Source organism: Vulpes lagopus, chromosome 24 (assembly GCF_018345385.1).
Source record: "Vulpes lagopus strain Blue_001 chromosome 24, ASM1834538v1, whole genome shotgun sequence".
Lineage (NCBI taxonomy): Eukaryota > Metazoa > Chordata > Mammalia > Carnivora > Canidae > Vulpes > Vulpes lagopus.
Genome location: NC_054847.1, coordinates 43,431,646 through 43,455,620, shown reverse-complemented (window position 1 = coordinate 43,455,620; position 23,975 = coordinate 43,431,646). Strand labels below are relative to the sequence as shown.

The 23,975-nt window shown below is 35.5% G+C and overlaps 1 non-coding gene across 1 annotated transcript; it reads right to left on the bottom strand.

Moving 5' to 3' along the window:
* Positions 1-1,054: 1,054 nt before the first annotated feature.
* LOC121482184 lies at positions 1,055-1,159 on the bottom strand. Its single transcript, XR_005985540.1, has one exon. It is a non-coding gene; the product is annotated as a U6 spliceosomal RNA (small nuclear RNA).
* Positions 1,160-23,975: the final 22,816 nt, after the last annotated feature.

The following is a 23,975-nucleotide window of genomic DNA, read 5'->3' as shown; positions in this document are numbered from 1 at the left end:
CACAGGCAGAGGGAGAAGCAGGCTCCATGCAGGGAGCCCGATGTGAGACTCGATCCTGTGACTCCAGGATCACGCCTTGAGCCAAAGACAGATGCTCAACCACTGAGCCACCCAGGTGTCCCTGACCCATATATTTATGTAAACATACCACGTTCCAAACCGCCTGAGAGCAAATTGGAGATGTAGCTACTTACTCATGAAAAAGTATGATTTTTCCTAGGAGCAAAGACATTCTCTTATGTAACCGCAATACAATGATAAAAGGAAATACAATAGCGCTATAATCTAATCTATATTCCTTATTAAATCTCATCAACTGCCCCCAATAAAGTCCTTTATAGCTAGTTCCTGTTTCCCCCTATGAAGGACAAGATCATGCATTTCATTGCATGCATTATTTCATTATTCTTTCCTCATCTCTTCTGACCTTGATATTTCTAAATAGCACTGACGAGTTATTTTGTAGAATATTTCTCTGTTTTGAGTTTGTCTGGTGTTTCTTTATCATGAGATTGATGTGATGTGTTTTTAGTAGGACTACCAAAGAGTGCATTGTATCCTTCTCAAGGTATCATATCAGAGTTGCACAATTTGTTTCTTTCACATGGTTAAGGTGGTATATGTCAAGTTTTATACGATTTTTTCCTTTGAAATTAATAAGCAGTTTGAGAGGGAGATATTTTGAGACTTATTCAAATACACTGCTTTTCATTAAATTTTTGCCTACTAGTTTTTTTTTTACATTTCCTTTTTTTTTTTAACTGATACAAATGAATGATAAAACAAGGTTTGGAAACTACTAATTTTATAATAGATTCAGAAAAATCAAAATTAAAAGTACATTCAATGACAAAGCATTGTCTATATTTTGCAGACAGTATTTTGTGACGTATGGTCTTCTTGGCTACTTGGTCCACTTATACACAGTCTGAGTTCTAGTATTTGTTGGTAGATCTGTTAGTTGCATATATCCAACACTGGTCAATCTGTCTCATCCTCCTGGTTCTCACTTCTACTATATTATTTCAATCTTTGGTCACATTTTACTAATTTCAAAAATATGAAATGCTTCACGAATTTGCATGTCATCCTTGCGCAGGGGCCATGCTAATCTTCTCTATTGTTCCAATTTTAGTATACGTGCTGCCAAAGTGGGCACTGCCTACTAGTTTAAACATCCTTCTATATTTATGAAATCTACTGCAAGAAAGAACTTGCCCCTTCATCCCCATCCATTTATGTACTCTTATTTATTTATACCAAATAAACGAATAGATTTTTATTTTATTCAATGGGATATAAGCCATTTCCATCAGTATTTATTTTAACATTCAAATTGTTCAAAATTTGGCCAGTGAGATCCCTTTCAAATTGGCCTGTGTTCTTTTGATGTGTCACTAGCATTACTTTAGCTCTTCCTTTTTTTATGATGCAACAGGATATCCTAGACTTCTCTGCAAAATTCCCTGCTCTTTTAGTGGAAATAGTCTTTAAAAACTAAAAATTCGGTACTAGGTATGCTCAGTACTACCGATGGGTCATTGTTTCTAGGTCCCTTTATCAGGTAGCCTAGGAAATATATATGTAGGGATTTATACATGCACACCCCCCACATACAAATTCACACATATATAGACATATAAATAGACACCTATATCTATATAAAGACATATATATGTATGTACACACACATATATGTATAGATTTATATTTATTCCTATGTCTGTATTTATATGTTTTACTCATATCTCTAATTCCAGTCCAGCAGGCAGAGTGTATTTTAGTGTTTCCTCTTTCCATATTTGTAACTCTCCTCCCCAGTGATGAGAAACCTAGCTTTCATTATTGTCACTATAGTTACACTTCTGCTCAAGCTAGGGTATATGGCATTAAAATTGCTAATTCATACCACTGTTGGAAAAAGCAAACCTACAAACTAGGATTCAATATCTATTTATAGTGTTTTAGATTAAATGTACAAAGAGTGAAATGCACACATCTCAAGTGCACAATTCAATACATTTTAATGAATGTACACACACCTCTTATTCTTTCTGAAAGTAAGTCAGCTGTTCTTCCTATTACTGTTCTCTTGTGTGTAATGTATCATCTTTTTTTCTGGCTGTCTACAGTTTGACTATGATAAGCCCTAGTATTTTTTTTTTTTGTATTTATTTTGCTTGTGCTTTACTGATTTTCTCAAACTGTAAGTTTTATGTTTCAAGAATTTTGAGAATTTTTTGCAACTATAACCTTATCACACACACATTTTAATATACATATATGTGTGTGCATGTGTCTGTGTGTATATATATGTGTGTATATATATACATATATATTTTCGGTCCCAGTCTCTTTTCTTTCCTTTTGTGACTTTGACTACTCAAATGCGAGACAGTTTGGTATTGTCCTCATGTAACTGAGGCTCTATTTTGTTTTTCTTTTTGAGATTAGTGTCTACTGATCTGTCTTCAGGTTCACTAATTCCATCTCCAATTTTCTGTTAACCTCATCCACTGATTTTTAAAATTTCAAATATAGTACTGCTGAGTCTCCATCATTTGGTAATTTTTATCTCTCTGTTGAAATTCTCCATCTTTTTATTCTGAACGTATTTATAGTAAAATAACTGCTTTATATTGTGACATCTGTATGTTTTATTTTTTAAAAGATTTTATTTATTTATTCCTGAGAGACACACACACACAGAGAGAGAGAGGCAGAGACACAGGCAGAGGGAGAAGCAGGCTGCATTCCATGCAGGGAGCCTGATGTGGGACTTGATCCCGAATCTCTAGGATCACAACCTGGGCTGAAGGCAGCGCTAAACTGCTGAGCCACCTGGGCTGCCCACATCTGTATGTTTTAGTTGGTTCCTGATGACTGACATTCCACTTCCCTGTGAATCAGATTTTTTGACGTTTTCCTTATTTAGGAATTCTTGTTTATAAACAGAAAATTGTGAATAAAACCACTCTAGACAGTAAATTCTGCTACTCTCCCCTGCAGTGTTTATAGTTGTTTAATCAGGAATTACTCTGGCTAGACTCAAACTCTAAGCACTTGCTTCTTTGTGGTTGGTAGCAGCTAAAATGTCTGAGAGTCTGTCACTTTTTCTTAGACACTCAGGTGTCAGTTTTGTTTTTGTTTTTTTGGTCAGTTTTTTAATAGATTAGGGGCCAGCCAAGGGGTTGGGAAGATTTTAAATGCAGAGTTTTGGACTTTCCCATACTCTTTCCTTTCCATGGTTTCCTTTAGCATGTTCTACATAGTATGGCAACCCCAAAGCCAAGCCAGTAAGACTCAGGCTTTCTGAAACAGGCCACATCGTGTAGAATGAGGAGTTCTCTCATATGAAAAGTTGCATAAATGCAAACCTACCAAGTACATTTTCTTATTTCAGAGATTGACTCTTCCAGTTTCTTTCAGCTTTTGATTACTTGTTTTCTCAATTATGTCCAGTGTTTATAATTTCATCTGTAATTTTCATCCATTACAAGCTACTCTACTATCACCTGGAGCAGAACTCTATTAACTTTTAATGAAGTAATTTTGTTGTTGTTGTTGTTTTTATTCTAAAAATACCTTCTTTGTAGAAAAATTGGACAATATGGAAAAAATAGAAAAAATAATTTGTAATACATTTAACCAGAAATAACCATTATTAACATTTTGAAATGCCTTTGTATCCTGAGTTTTTCATTTATCATGCATAGACATTTCCATTTGATTACATACATTTTATAATGACATTTTAATTATTAAATAATATGTTCTAAAATGGATGTACATCATTTATTTAAATATTAGTGTTGATCACTTAGATTGATGCCAGTTTTCATTCTGTTAAATAGGGCTGTGAAACATATGCATTAATGTTTTATAGTATCTTGGATTACTTTATTGAGATTGATTTCCAGAAATAAGGGTAGTACATCAAAAGTATAAATATTTAAGGATTCTTGCTTGTACTTGATGTTTTCAAGAAAGTTGTTTTAACTAATTTATGCTTAAATTGGTTATGTATGAGAGTTCCACCTCACCACAACTTCTATACATGCATGTATTGTTGTAAATCATCTCCAATTTCACATGGGAAATGTGACAACTCACTGTAGGTTTAACTTGCATTATTAGTGAGATTAAACATTAAACACGTTTATTAGCCACATGTAATTATTTTATGAACTGTTTATCTATTTTACCTTTTATTTTCCTATTGGGTACTATTCTCTTCTTACAGATTTGTAGGATAAGAGCTCTTCATTATGTCTTATTTATTAACATCAACTACATGCCAAAGTGATTGAAACTTTTTGGTGGATAAGATCATACAAAGTTTCTGCTGCTTGAATCTTAAACACGAAGGGTTATATGAAATTTTGCCTATATTTACTAACTTCTGTCAAAGATACTTTTTTTTTTTAAAATCAAAGTAGTCCATGGGTTTGGCAACAAATCAAATTAAATAGAAATAATAGTTCTACTTCCTTCCTTACTCCCAGATCCATTCCTTAAAGGCAGTCTCTTCTGGCTTTGTTGTATGATTCAAGAAAACATGCTTGTTTTTCTCCTTCCTTCATTTAAAAGCAGTAGGCAATATTTAATAACCACTGATATGGAAGGTAAAGATGTAAATAATTTGCATTGCCTTCTTTCCCCCTTCTTAAAGTTTCAGATTTATACTATTTTTAATTTTCTATTAGTTAGTTTTATAACTTAAAATGACTTAAACCTGTAATTTTTGATACATCAAATTTTAAAAATACAATCTTATTTTGCATCATGAAGATATTATCTCATCTCCTTTTCTTCATCATTTGTGTTTTATATCAACATGAAATGAATTTTATTTTTCCTACACTCAAATGTCTAAAATTATGTCACATTTGATTTGCTTCATATTTTTATTTACATATACTTTTAAAATTTTCACATATCTGGAGAACTTCCAGGTTCTTAGTTACAACTGTATAGTATTTTGTTGAATGGCTACTTCATAAGTGCCTTATATATAAACATTTACATTGTTTCCAATCTTTTGCTATTATAAGATTGAAATACATTAGATTACTAACTTTGGATAAAGATAATGAAATATTAGTATTGTCACAAATATCAATCTAATACAAAAAATGCTTTCATTAGAATATATTCCTAGAAGTATAATTTTGATAAATTTTGCCAATTTTTTTCCTAATTGCATTTGCATATGGATTTCTACTTTCTACAAGTGTTGCTAACATTTTTTTGCTTTGATTTTGCAGTGTTGCCAATTTGAAATGTAAAAAATGGCATCCGATTTTAGTTATGATACATTTTTATTACTATGAATGAAATTGAGCATCATTTCATATTTTAAAGAGCATTTTTATTTATTTTGATGAACTATATTAATGTCTTTTGATCTCTTTTTACTGAGATAAATTTGACAAATAATGTGATGCTAATCTAAGGTGCACATGTTGATTTGATATATTAAAATATTGTGATGTGGTTGCCATTGTAGTGATAGATAGCACCTCTATTACATCGTGTAATTATTTATTTTTTGTGATTGGAATAATTAAGACATAGTCTTTTAGTAAGTTCAAATATTGAACAATGTTGTAATAATAACTGTACTTTGCATTGGATCTCTAGAAGTCAGTCACTATCATTTGCAAGATTGTACCCTTTCTTATCCCCCACTCTCCAGCCCCTGCAACTACTATTATACTCTGTTTTTAGGAGTTTGGCTTTTTTTTAGACTCCATATGTAAGTGATATCACACATATTCATCTTACTCTGTCTGACTTACCTCATTTAGCATAATGTCCGTAAGGTCCATCCATGTTTTGGCAAATGGCGGGATTTCCTTCTTTGTTGTGGCTGAATAATATTCCATTGTATATTTATACCACACCTTCTTTATCCATTCATCTATTGATGGACACTTTGGTTGTTTCCTTTATCTTGGCTATTGTGAATAATGCTACCATTACATGGCAGTGCAGATCTCTCTCTGATATCCTGTTTTCATTTCCTTTGGCTTATACCTAAATGTGGAATTGCTGAATTGTATGGTAGATCTATTTTTACTTTTTTGAGGAACCTCCATATTGTTTTCCAGGCATTGCTGCACCAATATTATCTTGTGGCCAGTGGGCTGACCAAACATCAGATGCCAGATTGCCTCATTTTCCTCTGAAGGCAATTAGTTTGTTTCATAAAGAACCTTTTAGGATCTTCTTTTTATTCTTAATGGTTTGCAATTTCATGTACTAAGCATGGATCCTTTTGTGTTTGTTTGATGACTCGTTTTTGATTTGTCTTCAATCTGATGATGTGTCCTCCTTTGGCTCTAGGAAATAATTTTCTGGCATTATTTTGGTGTGTATCCCTCTCCACTCTCTTGCTCTTTCTAGAATTCCTACTAGCTAGACAATGGAAAACATAGGTGGTTTCATTCCCCATCTCTCTCCTGTTTCCTGACTATTTAACCTTTTGTGCACTGTGTTCAGGGAGATGTTCTCAACCTTATATTCCAGTCATTCTTCTGTTTAATCTCTAAGATCATCTTCTCAGATTGTTCTTTGTTCATAGATTTATGTTTTGTTTTATAAATATAATACTTCCTCTGATCATTCTGATTACATTCAGTGTTCTCAAAGGCCTTTTCAATTTTCTTAACCTTTCAAAATGCCACTGAAAATTCTTGTTAATTTTGTTCTTTCTCTTGTATGCTGCTGGGTTTCATCACATACCTGACATTTCTTTCCTATTTCTCCATTCACACTTAAGAAAGATACAGGTTTTCCAAGCTACCAGGAGAATAAGATGATTCTTTAGATATTTTCTCTAAGGAGCTCTGTGAGGAGCCACTTTGGTAGGTAGAGCTACATGATCTAGGAAACAGGCTACAGACTGCATTCCACAACCTAACATTAACACCAATAGCATTTTATTCAGTAGGAAAGGGAACAGGGGAAAGAACGCTTGCCATGAGAATCTGACTTTTGCCCAACATTGATTTTGCTCCCTTTTGGTAATAGCCTTTGCAGTTTTGCCTGGGGAGATAATGCTGGCCATTTATGCTTTGCATTTGACTTTACGGGATGGGGAGTAAGATGGGAGTCCTGACCACTCTAGTTGCCTTATATGTAACTCATTATTTATTTCACTGTAATTATAACCATATCACAATATATACTTACCCATGTCATTCCTTAGATGCATACTTAATTATTCTCTGTCATAAGGGTGCCTGGAATCTGGCTATGTATGTTAATACAATTGCCTAGAACCCTCTGAGCCCCATGGCTAATTTATGAATAGGTTCTCTTGATTTTATATTAATTCTCCTTCAGCCTTCTAAGTAGCTAGATGTCTTACTTTACCTTGCTGTTTGAATTTTTCTCTTTCTTATTAGGGGGGAAAGGAAAGGGACTCTCTTTTTCTCCAAAAACTAAGCATCAATTTCCTTCTCCTTTTTGATTTTATCTTAGATTTTGACTTTTCCTTTACAGTTCTGGCAGACTGCCTCTACATAGAAGTTACTTTAATGACCCAATGTCAGCGATCCTTCCAAATTACGTTTGGCTTCATGGAGGACTTAATTAAGTAACAAGGAAACTATGATGAAAATATAACACAGAAGACATCAGGGGGAATGAGCAAATGGGTTTCAGACTAGGCTACAGATCATTCATCAATATCTGATCCTTTCTTGGATCATCAAGACACTTGGAGACTTAAAATACCAAGAACTACAAAATAAAACGTGTACTAAATAATGATAGCAAGAAAGAAAAACTGCTGACTTTATTTTTACTAAAAGTTTTGCTCTTCCTTATTGCATACATGCATGATGTGGTGATTTTTCCAGCCTAGTGTCTTTTTAATGACCCCTTGCTCATTTTTTTCCTCCTATTCTCCTTCCTTGGTCACACTTTCTTTGATGATTGGAGGTTTCAGTGCTCATTCCCTTTATTGTTTTTCTTGACTGTAGTCCAGTCCTGCAATTTCTTCCATCTTCCCTCCTCTACTCAAAGTGCCCCATTGGAACTCTCGAGAGCTGTTCCATCGTATCCCCTCGTTCGCGTCTATCTTCTGTCCTGCATCTGAATACTGTCTGCTTACTGAGAGGTCAGAAACCCCATAGCCGAACAAGAGTGTAAGGATTGAAATCCGAGGCAAGAAGTCTGTTAATTCTCAACAATTAGTTGTAGCCACTAGTTGATGGAAACAAAATGCACATCAATTTTAGGACTCTGGATAAGATCATATTCTTGGCTTATGCAGAAGGATGTAATTTGCCATACAAAATGTTGATCACAAAAATGGATGTAGAAGAGGAAGCCCTGGACAAGTTGTGATGTTTAATTTAACATTTTAAATGGACAGAGGAGCGGCAACAGTATCACATCATTTGTAAGTGGTACTGAGAATTTCAGGCTATGGTCCCTGTGGCTGCCTCCGGTGAGAACTATTTGTTAACATGGCTTGTACTGGTGTCAGACAACCAGAGGGCTCCTCTCAGCTGTCAATTTCTCTAATGAAGGAAGAGAAGAACATGCACTAGATTTCTGTATTGACTTTCCAAGAGCTAGTGCAAACCTCCAGGTGCCAACCTATAAATACTTCTGAAAACAAGGTTGAGAGTCTCTTTCATATTGGCGCTTTTAATCTATTCACACCAATATCAGCCAAGTAAATAGAGCAGAACTTCAGGAACAAGGCATGGTTTTGACTATAACGGTCTAAAATTTAACTTTATTATGTATCTTGATAGGATTTTGTGTGGAAAGTTGGAGAGGGTTTCTGTGACTGATAAAAACCTGATCTCTCCGAAATGTTTGATTTATACAGATTCTTTCCATAACAATTATATGATTTAAAAAAATTTAACTACCTTTCTTTGCCAAGACGATAGCAATCTTTTTTAGTCCATCTTATAATTTATCTCCAAAATGCCTGTCTTCATAATATGCTGATCATTAGAGTAATGCATTTTTGATGACAATGGGTAATAAATAACATTTCAAAGCCTATTTCTAGGCATTGATTGATGTACGTATTGTTTTGTCTGCTGTGTTTAATGACCACGTCTTACTTTTCCTAGTTTTTTTAGCAGCACCTGCTGAGGAGTAAATGAGAACTGACCTGTTTTGAAATCCTCTTCCAGAAATAAAACTCTCATCCCATTACTTTTGTGGCTGGGGAGAGGATTTGGCACACACATTGTCATTCATTTGCAAATGCAAAGTCACCCACTTGAAAGCCTGTTCGCTCTGAGGAGGATATAGTCTATCAAACAAGATCAAGGGTATTTTTTATAGACTCACAAACATCTCTCTTTATGTACATACATAAAAGGAGCTGATAAGAATAGAATTTCTCTCACTGGGAAAAGTCCCCTAAGTAAAAATACCCGGTTCTATGAAATTTATTGATCATAAAGGGGAAGTATTCTTGCAAAAGTGCTGCTAAGCGACTGGGGCTCTATTGATACATAACACTCATATGGCTCAGTACTACTGAGAAACTCTCTCATGTGCTCTCTGGGAAAAACCAGTTCAGACAAATTCCTAATGAGACTTTACCCATCTTTATATCACTTGCAGATAGCCACTTGGCTGTATGCCTACGGATATTAAACCCTGGAGGATGGGACTAGGCTTTGCTTGGGGTCTCATTCGGCCTGGCCCCTTCCTCACGCTCCGACTCTGTTCCCACTGGGCAAAGCCACAGGTCAGTGACTACCAGTAAGATTCTATGTCAGCAAGGGGAAAACATACCAGTCCTACCAATTGTCTGACTCAATTTAAATTTTTTTTTTTTCTAGCACTATTCACTTTTTTCCTTATCGGAATGTCCTGTGACTTCAGGTATTGTGCAGTTGTTGGTTTCATTTGTTTCTTCCTTTCTTGCTGACTTACTTTTATTTTTGGAAATATTGTATATTGTCAAATAAGGGAGCACTGGCATCTAAGTTCAGGAAAGAAGAATAAAAAGGGTAGAAGAGGAAGAAAAAGAAGCTCATGGGGAGAGACTAAGAATTATATATAAATTCAATGTGAGAAATGGTCACTCATATGCAGGATTTAAGTAAGTCATCTTGATATTTGCTTCAGATTCTGAAATGGCTGAAAACCGTCAAGAACTTCTATTTTATTTGATTGCCTACAATGAGATAAGCAGGTAAGCTTATTCTATTTTATTTTATCTTTTACTTTTTGAAAATATGTTTACTTTCTTAATTCTTATTTACCCTGAATTAGATAAAGCACATACTTTGGTAAATATGATGTTGGATATTATTTTTCTGGGACCCATCCATAAAATGTTTCCAAACATGAATTAATAATGATTTCTGATCTCTCTTTGGTAATTCATTATTTCCTTGTTTGATTACTTTTGTTTCTTTGGCCTATAGGTCTCTGGAGATAGCATAGATTACGTAGACACTTTCCTTTTCAGCCATCCTAATTTAATGGTTTGAAACCATTAAATTCACTCCTTATCTGCTGGTATTCATTCATTTGCCAAACTTTCATCAGCTTTAGTCAATTTCCATTATTCAGCCAATCAGATTAAAAATTATGTATTTACTGTCAATACATGCCCAATACTAGATGCTGTAGGGAATTTCAGAAAAGTCTCACATTGTTCTGATTTCGATGGGCACATTATCATAATTGATTCTAACCTAGACACAGAGTTGATTCTCTGCAAATCTGTTTGTCATGGTAGATATTCATAACTACCAGATCTTTCATGTTTCTAATGTGTATTCTATGAGGAATAAGAAGGTGACTGAAAAAACTAAGCATTTAGGCTCAATGCCTATTTAAATTGGAGGGGTTTAATATTTTCAAAATGTCCCCATTGGCATATAATTACATTTGTTGGTTGTCAATGTGTACTTATAAATGAGAGGAAAAATGCACAGTGGGCATTTGTTAAAATGGATAATTGTTTTTTAACTTAAGTAACATGAAACTTAATAAATTGTGAATTCAATTAGCCTGGAAGAGAAGATAGAAATTTTGGAAAAGTTGGATATCTTTTTTTTTTTTAAGTTATAAATTAGAAAGGAAAGATTTAAATACTTTGAAGCCTGAATCACAGAAGTTTAAGATTTCTAGTTGGCTATCTCCAGGGCTTTGGAGATACCATTTTGGCTGAAATGAATTTGGTGACACAACCTAAGTCAGTGTCCTAAATAATAATCCTTTCAGTCGTATAAGATGCCATTATAGAATGCTACTGCTGAACTGTGGTTAAATGAGAACTACTGCCTAGAAAATGATAACTATCCTTGCTTACATGTGTACCATATATAAACACACATGTGTACATACATAGATACATACAGATAACATATATTCATGCATATGGACACATATAAAATATGACTTTATATGACAGCTCTCAAGGAGTGGCCCATGGACGCTTCCCAGGGAATTATATAATAAAATTGAAACACAAAAGAAATCACTTGTCTTGCTGTCAGTCTCAAACACCAGTTCCAGCAGGTGCTTTCTTTCCATCCTAAAAATGTGTTTCTGTTGTTACACTTAGACATCATTGTCATTGCCGCTAAGATCTTGAGGGAAGTACTGCTTCTCATTTATTTTTGTATCTTACCATCTTCTAGCTCAGCTCCTGATCTACACTGAGTGAACTATGAAATTTGAATAAGAAATATGAACCTTTGGGTACCTTCTTGTGTGAAAATTGTCATCTTTCTAGTCCAAAGGTACGTCTCTGGGGACTGTAATCCTATGTGCATTATGAAATGATGTGGGATAAGCCCTGTAGAGGAAGAACAGAATACCATCTAACTTGCAGTCATCATCTGGGATAGTAACTGTCTTAAGTGGTAAAAAATTACTGTCAGTGCTTTCTAGAGCCATTAGGAACTTGCTGCACCCTGGAGTGCCGTGAGCCATAAAAGCAGAGTGGAGATAAACACACCCTGGGGTGTCATGAGCTGTGAAGCACAGATGTGTTCACCCATATTATGATAACCGTTGCTTAGAGAAATCCTGTTTTGAGTAAAAGAAGAAAAAGAAGGAAAAATGCCTTTTGCTATGCAATAAAGATGTAGCAGTTTAATCTCTCATTTCTTAAGCACACGGGGCAATGGAACTGGGAAGTTTTACATGAATATATCTTTCTCTTTAGAAGCTCCTTTCAGTATCCCAAAAAGAGCCTCTTAAAGTGACGTTGTAAGGCCTGACTGTACGTTATATACAGGGACTGAATAAAGCAAACCAAAACTTCATCCTTAGCCTTAGGGCTTTAACAAAGTTATCTGGTTGGTAAATATTGCCAGACTTCAGTTACTTTCCTTTTGTTCAGGAAAAAGAAATAACAGAGCTCCTTAGTTTTTGTATCTGCACAAAACTGGAGTCAAAAAAGTTGGGTTTATTTCTTGGCCAAAAGCTAACTTGTGCAATTCACTTATAAAAATGAAGGCTGTATGGGGTGCCAGGATGGCTCAGTTAGCTGAGTGACTGACTCTTGGTTTTGCTCTGGTCGTGATCTCAGGGTTGTGGGATCAAGCCCCCAGTTGGGTTCCACTCTCAGTATGGAGTCTACTGGGCCTCTTTCTCCTCTCCCTCTCCCTTTTACCCCCTCAAATAAATAAGTAAATCTTTTTAAAAAGTCGTTTAAAAAAAAGGAAGGCTATAGGAGATAATCTCTAAGGCCACATATAGGTCTGACATTCTAGATAGATGCTTACCTATCTCTCTTTTAGGTCAAATTCACAGTACCTGAAGTATAGCCGGACTTGATTGAATTGGGGTTTATACATTCAAGCCCCTGGTAAATTCTAAATTTTAAGGAAAGTTTTAGCACCAGCTGAACACATAATTAGGATCTCCAGTGGAGACATTATCTCAAGAAGATTCTCACTGGTAGGTGTCAGATCTGTTAGTGTTTCACTTAGCAGGATGAGATTGAAGAGGTATTAGATATAGTTCCTCAAGGCAAAACTGATGTATGTGATTATGTTGTTGAAGAACATTCTCAGTTGCTCTTGGATATCTCAAATGAAAACAAAGTATATTCAGATATTCCTAAAAAATACTTCTAAAAGTTGTTGGCATTATAAGTGTGTTGCTAATCAGAGACAAAGTGAGCAAATTTCATGAGGTAGTCATGGTGAAAATATCAAATTTTATGGTTTGTCACAGACTAATAAGCAAATAATATTAAGGCTGTGCAAACTCTTTTTCAATAACTTGAGCGATTATCAAAGATTACACAGGGCATGTTTAGCAAAAGAACAAAAACTAATAAATATGAACATCAATCTGCGAGCTGTGCCTCATTAATTCTTTACACACCAGTGAAATTGGAATAAAGCAAGAAATATTCATTGTATAATAACCAGGGACTTGTGTAGAGAAGTTTTAAAATACTATTTTTCGTTAATAATTTAAGAGAATAGATGAAACTACTATTTCAGGAAAGTGAGTTGGCATTGCCTGGATTTGGCACTGAAAAGACTGTTGTGCTATAAAGAATGAACCTGACTCAAAGCCTTTCCCCCAGCTTCTGGCAGGTGATCTCTAGGTTCCTGAAATGTCCTGTAAGAGTGTGTATATATATATATATACATATATATATATATATATATATGTATATATATATATTTTTTTTTTGGCTGGGGGTTTGGTCACTGAACAGACTAACAATGTGATTTCTCATGGGGGCTTTGGCCCATGTCATATCAGACATCCAGAGGAACTAGAGACTAAAGGTATTATCCTGATCTCTCAGAAGATGGGAGACTAATGGTCGGCCATACAGGTATGTGATCAGTATGGTATCTGGACACCAAAGGCTGGTTGAGCTTTTCTGGTTGGCGGTACTTCATGTGTGTATTGCCACTCATCATAGCTGGGAGAGGAGAATACTGTCCTTGACTCCACAGGAAGAGGACAGCTGAAAATTCCTCATTTGGATGCCTCCAGGACTCTGTCCTATGTGTCTTTTCCTTTGTTGATTTTTTTTTAAAAAGGTTTTATTTATTCATTTGAGAGAGAGAGAGAGAGAGAGAGCACATAGGCTGGGAGGTAGGAGAGGCAGAGGGAGAAGCAGACTCCCTGCTCAGGAAGGGAGCCTGACATGGGGCTTGATCCCAGGACTCTGGGATCGTGACCTGAGCCAAAGGCAGACACTTAACTGACTGAGCCACCCAGGCACCCTTTCCTTGTTGATTTTAACTAGTATCTTTTCCCCTAATAAACTGTACCATGACTAAAATAGACTTCAGTCACTTTTGTGATTCATTTTAGTGGATCACTACATTTGAGGATAGTTTTCAGAAATCCTCAAACTTGCCATTGGTATCAGAAGTGAAGGCAGACTTGTGGGGACTATTTCCTTATATATTGTAATTTGGGTAACTGCCCAAGGTCATAAATAAAACCAAAGCAATGACAAAAATAAGGTAAATAAAATACACACACACACACACACACACACATACATTCTTGCATGTGTGCATACCCACAAGATAAAATGAATGTGTGCATACAAGTTACATATATGCTGACATATAGATATTTTGTGTAATTATCATTTTTGCTCACCCCAAATCACTTCCCCATTTGTTTTGTTTTGATAACAAAATTCTGCCTTTCTCATGGTTACACATTCTGTACCCATCACGTCCCACTCTCAGTTACATGACCCAGCCTTGGTTAATCAGAGTCCTCCCTGAGGCCCTATCTTCCAGAATAAAATGACAGGTTTCCATGATCATGCTAGACTGAAGTCCTCTCTGAGATTTGTCTGCTTAGAGCTATTAAGGAAACATCTCTCTTTTTTTCTAGAGTTGCCACAAGACCAAGATACATGCTTGGGATTGCTGATAGCCATTTAGGCATCTGTGCTACACCTAAGGAAGTGCTGCTTTTAAGAATGAAGAACCACATAGAGAAAAGAAATGTCAAGAAATAGAAATCTAGTGGAACAATTTGATTTGATTTCTTGAGTTCTACATTCATTGTGTTTCCTAAATATCTGAGCCCATGTTCTCATTCTGCTTTTTGCCAGAATAGATCGAAGATTTTTTAAAAAAATATGTCATTTATTTATTTATTTGAGAGAAAGAGAGGGGGAGGCAGAGGGAGAGGCCAAGAATATTAGACGCCCTGCTGAGTGTAGAGCCCCACAAGGGCTCCATTTTACAACCCTGAGCTCATGACCTGAACCAAAATCAAGAGTCAGGTGGTGCCCACTAAGTCATGCAGGTGCCCTTAGATTGAAGGGTTTTGTTTTATTTTGTCACAAATTAATACTAGATACTAAAAAAAATAAAATAAAATAAAAAATAAAAAAATAAAAAATAAAAAAAATACTAGATACTACTATATACAAGAAGAAGGTACAAATGTTTCCCATATACCTCCTGCCTGGACATGCATAGCCTCCCCTGCTATCGACATTACTTAACCAGAACGGTACATTTGTTACCAAGGATAAACCTACATGATACATTAAAATCACCCAAAGTTTATAATTTACATCGGGGTTTGCTCGGTATTTTACATTCATTATATAGGTTTAGACAAATGTATAATGACACATAACTATCATTGTAATACACTGAGTATTTTCACTGCCCTAAAAATTCTCTGTGTTCTGATTATTTGTGTCCCTCCACCACCAACCTGCCAACCACTGATGTTTTTATTGTCTTTATATTTTTGCCTTTTCTAGAATGTGGCATAGTTGGAATTAAACTGTATGTATTCTTTTCAGATTGGCTGCTTTCACTTAGTAATTTGCATTTAAGATTCCTGTGTGTCTTTTCATGACTTGATAGCTGATTTTTTTTAAGTGCTGAATAATATTCCATTGTCTGGGTATATCACAGTTTATTTAACTCATTCACCTACTGAAGAACACCTAGTTGCCTCTTAGTTTGGGCAGTTATGAGTAAAGTTGCTATAAAAATCCCTGTGCAGGTTTTTTGTTTTATAAGTGTTTCAATCCTTTGGGTAAATAATAAAGAACATGATTTCTGGATTGTTTGGTACAAATACACTTGGTTTGCTGAGAAACTGCCAAACCAACTTCCAGTGGCCTTACCATTTTGCATTCATAGCAGTAATGTCTGAGAGTTCCTGTTGTTTCACATCCTCGCCAGCACTTGGTGTTGTCATTTTCTGGATTTTGTTCATCCTAATAGGTATGTAGTAGCACCTTACTGTTGTTTTAGTTTGCATTGTCCTGATGAATGATGTGGAAAATCTTTTCATGCTTTTTTCCCACCTGTATGTCTTCTTTGAAGAGGTATCTGTTATGATCTTTGTCTCATTTTTTAATTGGGCAGTTTATTTTCTTACTGTTGAGTTTTAAGAATTCTTCGTGTATTTTGAATAACCTTTAATAGTCCTTTATCAGATGTGTCTTTTGCAAATATTTTCTTCCAGTTTATGGCTCGTCTTCTCATTCTCTTGACATTGTCTTTTGCAGAGCAGAAGTTTTTAATTTTAATGACATCCAGCTTATCAATTATTTCTTTCTTGGATCTTATCTTTGGTGTTGTATCTAAAAAGGCATTACCATTCCAGAGGTCATGTAGGTTTTCTCCCATGTTATCTTATGGAAATTTAGTTTTGCATTTTGCATCTAGGTCTATAATCCATTTTGAGTTAATTTTTGTGAAGGGGGCAAGTTCTGTATTTAGATTATTTTTTTCTTTTTTTGCACAATGGATGTCTGTTTGTTAGCACCATTTGTTAAAGGGATTATCTTTTTCAACTGCATTGCCTTAGCTTCTTTGTCAGAGATCAGATGATTATATGTATGGGGTCTATTTCTGGGTTGTGCATTCTATTTTATTGATTCGTTGTCTGTTCTTTCACCAGTATCATACTGCCTTGATTTCTATAGATTTATAATAAGTCTTGAAGTCAGGTAGCTTCAGTCCTCAAACTTTGTTCTTCCTCCTCAATATTTTCCCAGCTTTTGTGGGACTTTTGCCTCTCTCTATAACTTTAAATCAATTTGGTGATTCCATAAAATAACTTACTGAGATTTTGATTGGGATTGCATTGAATCTATAGATTAAGTTGGGAAGAACTGATGTCTTGATAATATTGAGTCTTCTTATCAATGAACATGGAATAGCTTTCTTTTTATTTATTCTTTGATTTCATTCATTAGGTTTTTTTCCACATATATATTTTTATACATTTTGTTGGATCTAAGTATTTCGATTTGGGTAATGTTAGTGTAAATGGTATTGTTTTAAATTTCAGATTACATCTGTTTATTGTTCGTATATAAAAAAGCAATTTGTATGTTGACCTTGTATCTTGAAAACTTGCTATAATCACTTATTGGTTATAGGAGTTGTTTTGTTTTTTATTTTTGGTCAATTCTTCCAAATTTGCTCATAGAAAATTGTGTCTTCCTTCTGAGTCAATATACCTTTTATTTCCTTTTCTTGCCTTACTGCATTAGCAAGAACTTCCAGTATGATATTGAAGAAAGTAGTGAGAGGGAACACCCTTTTATTGTATATGATCTTAGTGGGAAAGCTTTGAGTTTCTCACCATTAAGCATGTTAGCTGTAAGGCGTTTTGTAGGTACAAACTTATTGAGTTGAGAAAGTTCCTCTCTGTCTACAGCTGGTGACAGTGTTTAACATGAATGAGTGTTGGCTTTTGTTAAATATATTTTCTGCTTGTATTGATATGATCGTGTGTGTGTATTCAAACACTTACTTTGAGGGTGTAAGAAGTAAATAAAAAAAAAGAAGTAAATAAAGCAAAGCTTTTTCTGTCATTTTAATAGAAGCAGAGATGCCACATAGGTCACAGATCTTTATGAGACTTAAGTCTTCTTATCTTCCCTATAATGTCTTTCCACCAATTTTCCAAAATAACCAAAACATGCATGTTCTTACCATGCAAGTTTTAAAAGTTTTCCTAGAACATTTATGGCTATTCATCCTTTCCCAAATCACTCTTATAAAGAAACTCTGGAGCTACCTCTGAGTAATGTAGATTAGAAATTTTAACAAACATTCTGAGATTTAAATTTTTTCTTGAATTATAGTTATAAATATGGATAAAGTTTTGTGTAGTCTTGGGAGATGAAAGTGCTTTTTTTCCCCTAGAGTTATCCAGGAAGTTTGATGGGGTAGCAGACTTTAAGTTGAGTTTTCAGGAAATAGGTATGGTCTTGGAGACAAGGGAATTTGGGCAGAAAGAATTGCATAAGTAAAACCATGGAAATAGAAAAAAATGTCAGCCATATTTGGGGCAGTTATTATGAACTTGGAATGTTAACAGGCAGATGGTGGAAAGGTGGGCTGAACAGCTGAGTTAAGGACAGGTTATTGTGGACAGTGAATGTCAGACTGAGAAATCTAATTTATTCTGCAGGGGATGTGGATTGGGTGAAATATTTTCAGTACAATGATGACATGATCAGAACTGTACTTTAAGAAGATTAATTTTGTGGTACTTTGCAGAATGAAAGAGATAAAAGACATGAGAGAGAGATACCTTTATCATGTCTGATAATATATCTTTTAAATTCATTTTTTAAGAAAATGTCACATAGCAACCATGAGAACTTTACACCTTGAGGATGTGATTCCACTGTCAGTAGTGACATTCACTTCTCATTTTCTCTGCTGATAAATGATGGAAGTCAGCTTTAGCCGACAGTGAGAAGAATCACAAACAGGGTCAACACAAAATTTAACTAATTAAGGAAGGAAAAGCTTCTGTTATATGCATAATCATAGTATCTTCTGATTATATGTTACCAGTAATAACAATAGTAGAGAAGGTGGAAGAAAGGGAGAGAGAGAGGGAAAGAAAGAAGGAGCAGGAGAGGGGAGGAAAGGAGGGGGGGAGGGAATATATCAAACGATTCAATGGCGAGGTTCTTGGAAGTTTACTTAGATTAAACATTTCCTTTATATTTTCTGTTTACCAATAGTTTGAAAGATATTGCCTATCAGTGCAAAAATCTGAGGTAGTCACTAGTTCTTGGCTTTCTGGAGTTAAGGTAGGGGTTGTACTTCCTGGCACCTGTAGGTTTAGTGGAGCTGTGTGACTGATTTGGGGAATGAGTTCTGAATGGAAGTTAAGTGTGTCACTTCTGGACTGGGGCATTTGATTGCTGATGTATGATCCTGGATCCCACAGAGCTCTCGCTTCTTCTGGCACAGATGGTGGCTATTCCCCCAGCCTGCATTTCTGAGACACAGTGTTTTTTTTTACCAAGTCACATTTGCATCAACAACATATGAGAACATTGGCCTAATTGCTTCTTCCACAATATTGACTTAGTGTTTTTTTAGTTAAATAATTTGATAAAAGAATATATACTATCTTGCTGCATGAAACTTTTACTTTTTTTTTTGCATTTGGAGGTCATGAATAAAACTTAAAAACCACAATAAGAATTTCTAATTTTTCAAGTAACTTTGTATTCAAGTAATACATGCACCTGATGACCAATTAATACAGATGATTTTATGAGGAGTATGAGCTATTTCTTGAACATTGTATCCCAACTTAGTTATAACACTTCAGAAAAAGCTTCTTTTAAAAAATTGCTTCTATTTTAGATTTTCTATAGGTCATTTCCATAGCTCACATACGTTTTTTTATCTTCATTCATTGATTTACCAACTTTATCTAATAATTCCTGGATATATAAAGTAAGGATTCAGTTCACTTACACTAGTCCATCCTCCCCTCTCCTTTTTCCAATATTTGCTATTTCACAATTTGCTATTATTCTTCTGTTCAATTTTGTAAGTGTGCACCATCAACATAAGTCAACTTTTCTTCTCCACAGGGCCATAGCCAATGTTACACATAAAAACCATCTAAAACACAATAGCATAAAATAATAATTTTATTAATCTCACAGACTGTACTATTAGAAATTCAGCAGGGGCTACTTGGTCCTTCTCCAATAATGTGTGGGGTCTCAGCTGAAAAGACTCAAAGGCTGGACAGTCTCAGTGGGGTGATCTCACTTGAGCTTTCTCTGGTGATTGCAGTATTAACGTGGCTAAAGCTGGAGTCATTTCAAAGGCTTCATCATGCACATCTCTGGGGTTGAGGCTGGGACCTCAGCTTGGGCTGTGAGCCAGAGCATCTAGATATAGTCTTTCCATGTGTCTTGGGCTTCAGAATACTTGGACTTCCTATATGATGACTCAGGGGTCCAAATGTTAGTGTCCAAAGAGAACGAGGAGAAAGCTGTGTGCTGTCCTTCATCATCACCTTGGCAATTGCTCAGTGCCATTTCTTCCTTGTTCTCTTGGTTAAGTGGGAGTCTCTATGGTTGACTCAGAATCAAAGATAGGAGAAGGGACATGGTTCCCACCTCTTGATATAAGAAATGTCAAATAGTTTACAAATATTTTTAAAAAACTGTCACAATGACCTTATTTCATTTCCTTCTCTGCATGTCTAGTATATGAACTACTAGGCCACAGTAAGAGAATCCATTGGATTTTCCTTTCTTTCACTTTATCAGATGCTTAAAATAATGTTACATTTTATTTTGCTGTTTTTTATATTTGCAACATGAATTTCTTGAATAGCTCCCTTGAATAGCTCCCTTTTTCCTTACTCCCTAGAGTTTCTAACTGCATTTTTAAAAATATATTTCACAATTTGCCTTAAATTTCTCCAAAATGTTTTTCTCCCAGTATCTTGGTAATGACTTCTAGTACTGATTGACTTTTTCTTTTCTTTTTTTACCAGATGCCTTTCTCTCAGAGTTCTCTTTTGCTGTTGTTTTCTTTTTTGGCGGTGGGGGAGGTTATGTGTGTGTGTGTGTGTGTGTGTGTGTGTGTGTATGCAAATTTGGATAAGTTCTCTCTAGAATGTCATGCTGAGGGATCCCTGGGTGGCGCAGTGGCTTTGGCGCCTGCCTTTGGCCCAGGGCGCGATCCTGGAGACCCTGGGATCGAATCCCACGTCGGGCTCCCGCTGCGTGGACCCTGCTTCTCCCTCTGCCTGTGTCTCTGCCTCTCTCTCTCTCACTGTGTGCCTATCATAAATAAAAAAAAAATTAAAAGTAATAAACAAGAATCAAAATAAAAAAAAAAGAATGTCATGCTGACATTCTTATTTACTGCATTGGAGCCATCTATACTTCCATATTTTCTATTTATTCTTATATTTTTGAAGCTCATCTTTTAAGAAAAGTTAACAATGTGATAAATTTTCTGAGTCCCTATCTCAATGAAAATGTCTGCTTTCCCTGTAAAACTTAATAGTCTGGTTTGATAGATAAAATGATAGGTCAAACATGAGTTTCTTTTCATAATTTTTAAGGAATTTTTTTTATTGTTTTCTAGAATCTAGTGCTGGTAAAGAGAGTTCTGATGCTTATCTCATTAATATTCTTTGTTGGTGTCCTATAATTTTTTGTTCTCAATTTTCTTGAATATTCACCCCTAATTGGGATATTTTTAAAATTTATTTTTTATTCTTGGTTTATTCAGTTTCATAAGCAAGTATCTAGATGTATATATGTTTTAATTTATTGTCTGTGTCTTGTAATGGGACTTTTCAATATGAAGACCTGGTATCTTTTAGTTCAACGAAGTCCTCTATAACATTTTTGGTAAGTTTTTTCTTACTCATTTATTCTCTTCTACTTACAGAATACCTCATAATTAGAACTTGAACCAGGTAGCTCAGTCAGTTAAGTGAGTGGCTCTTGGTTTCCATTCAAGTCACCATCACAGGGTCATGAGACTGAGTCCCACAGGGGGCCCTGTGCTCAGTGCAGTTTGCCTGGGATTCTTCCCCCTCCCTCTCCGTCCCCTCCACCCCTCCCTCTGCTCATGCTCTCTGTCTCTTTTTCTCTCTCTCTCTCTAAAATAAATAAATCTTTAAAAAAAAGAAAGAAAAAAAAAAAAGAACTTGAGCCAGAATATGTCTTGGCTTCTCTCTCATATTTTCCATTTCTCTTTCCCTATTGGGAAATCTCTAAAGTCTCTAAAATTCTCTAAAATTTCTAAAGTCTCTAAAATATCTTTTTCCTTTTCCAGTTGTTTCTTTTTCATAACATCCTATTCTTATTTTACACTAACAACTTCTGAAATACTTTTTAGAAAATTAAAGTGTTTTTTTTTTTAATTTTGTTCTTTGAATTGTATCTGTTTCACTTCAGATTATGACTCTTTCTTTTCCCCTCCCCCCCCCCTTTCTTTCTTATGCTGCTTGCTTTGCTCAAAGGCCTGATAATCTTTGGATATCTGTATATATTCTTTTTTTTTAAGTTTTTATTTATTTATTAGAGACACAGAGAGAGAGGCAGAGACACAGGCAGAGGGAGAAGCAGGCTCCACGCAGGGAGCCTCACGTGGGACTCGATCCTGGGTCTCCAGGATCACACCCTGGGCTGAAGGCGGTGCTAAACCGCTGAGCCACCGGATATCCGTATATATTCTTAAATGACTAGAGTTCCTTCTGCTATTATATAAGCAGATATTCTTTCCAATGAGATCTCTGTTTTGAGCAGAAATTCTGCCTTGGAGCTCTGTGTTATAAGACAGGTGTGGTGTGAACTAGCCAACCATCATTTAAGATGAGCAAATAGGGGTTGGCTGTCAGACCTTTGAAACTCCAAGTGTCAGGTGGTAAAGGCTTTCTGAAGATCCAGCATTCAAATTGTATACCTTAACTTTCTTCAGATATTTCATTCAATTGTGTGATGCTAGAGTGAGCCTTCTGATATAAGAGAGTAAATAAAGGCCATCTTTTTTCTGGGGGCTGGTGAGGGAAAGGAGGGTGGGGGTGCTAATTGATACACCTGTTCCATATATACCTTATACAGACTTTCAATGAACCCTGTATATACCATATACAGACTTACAGTGAATCTCACTATTTGGGGCTTCATTTTTCACTTCAGAACTTAATCTTACCTGTTGACTTTGAGCTTAATTTCCCACCAGCACGATTCTGGCCAGCAAGGTTTATGCCCCTAACTATGGTGGTCTTCTGGTGTATTTTGGGCTATAGTACTGTCCTTTTCATCTGCCCTTAATGTCTCCAAATGTGGAAATCTATAGAAATCTCTCCTTAATTAGTGACCACCACCTTCTGCTTTCTTAACAGTTCTATAACTGTTAAGAAACTGTTAATTTCCCTTAGATATTATTTCTGTATTGATGCATGAATTTATTTTTACTTCCTTTTATTTAGGAGGGTCTTCAGAAACTTGAGAATCAAACTTTCATGCCTGGTCTTCCATCTTGAACCAGAAATTTATAAATAATGTTGTTTTAAACTGTATAAAGGACTTAAATTCCATAAACATTTAGGGGATTCTGTCTATGAAAGGCAAAGAATGGAAGACACCGGTTTCACATCAGGGTCTTTTTTTAAAAATTTTATTTATTTATGATAGTCACAGAGAGAGAGAGAGAGAGGCAGAGACATAGGCAGAGGGAGAAGCCCGACATGGGATTCGATCCCGGGTCTCCAGGATCGCGCCCTGGGCCAAAGGCAGGCACTAAACTGCTGCGCCACCCAGGGATCCCTCACATCAGGGTCTTAATGGCTTATCTGCAATCACTTGAACTAATGTCCTAGTTAACCACATTGTAAAAATGGTTTTGTCTCCAAAAACAAGAGTTAGTCTTCAGCGGTAACAATATACACCTCAAGAATTGGATTGCTGCCATAGACCAGAATTTGGATTCTAGTACCACTATAAGTATTTCTTAGAGGGAGTAATGCAGTAAGAAGCTGTATATCTCAGTAGGAAAAATCTATAGATAATGGAACATTGGATATAAATATAGAGGACGACTGATTCTGTATAAGGAGATAAAAGGCATTTCACTTAGGCAGATGATCCAAGTGAACAGTTCTTTGCATAGTGTAGTATTAAGAGATCCAGGAAAGCTTCAATTTGATTATAAATCTGATTACCCAGTGAATGGTGGCATAAGATTTATTAGTTA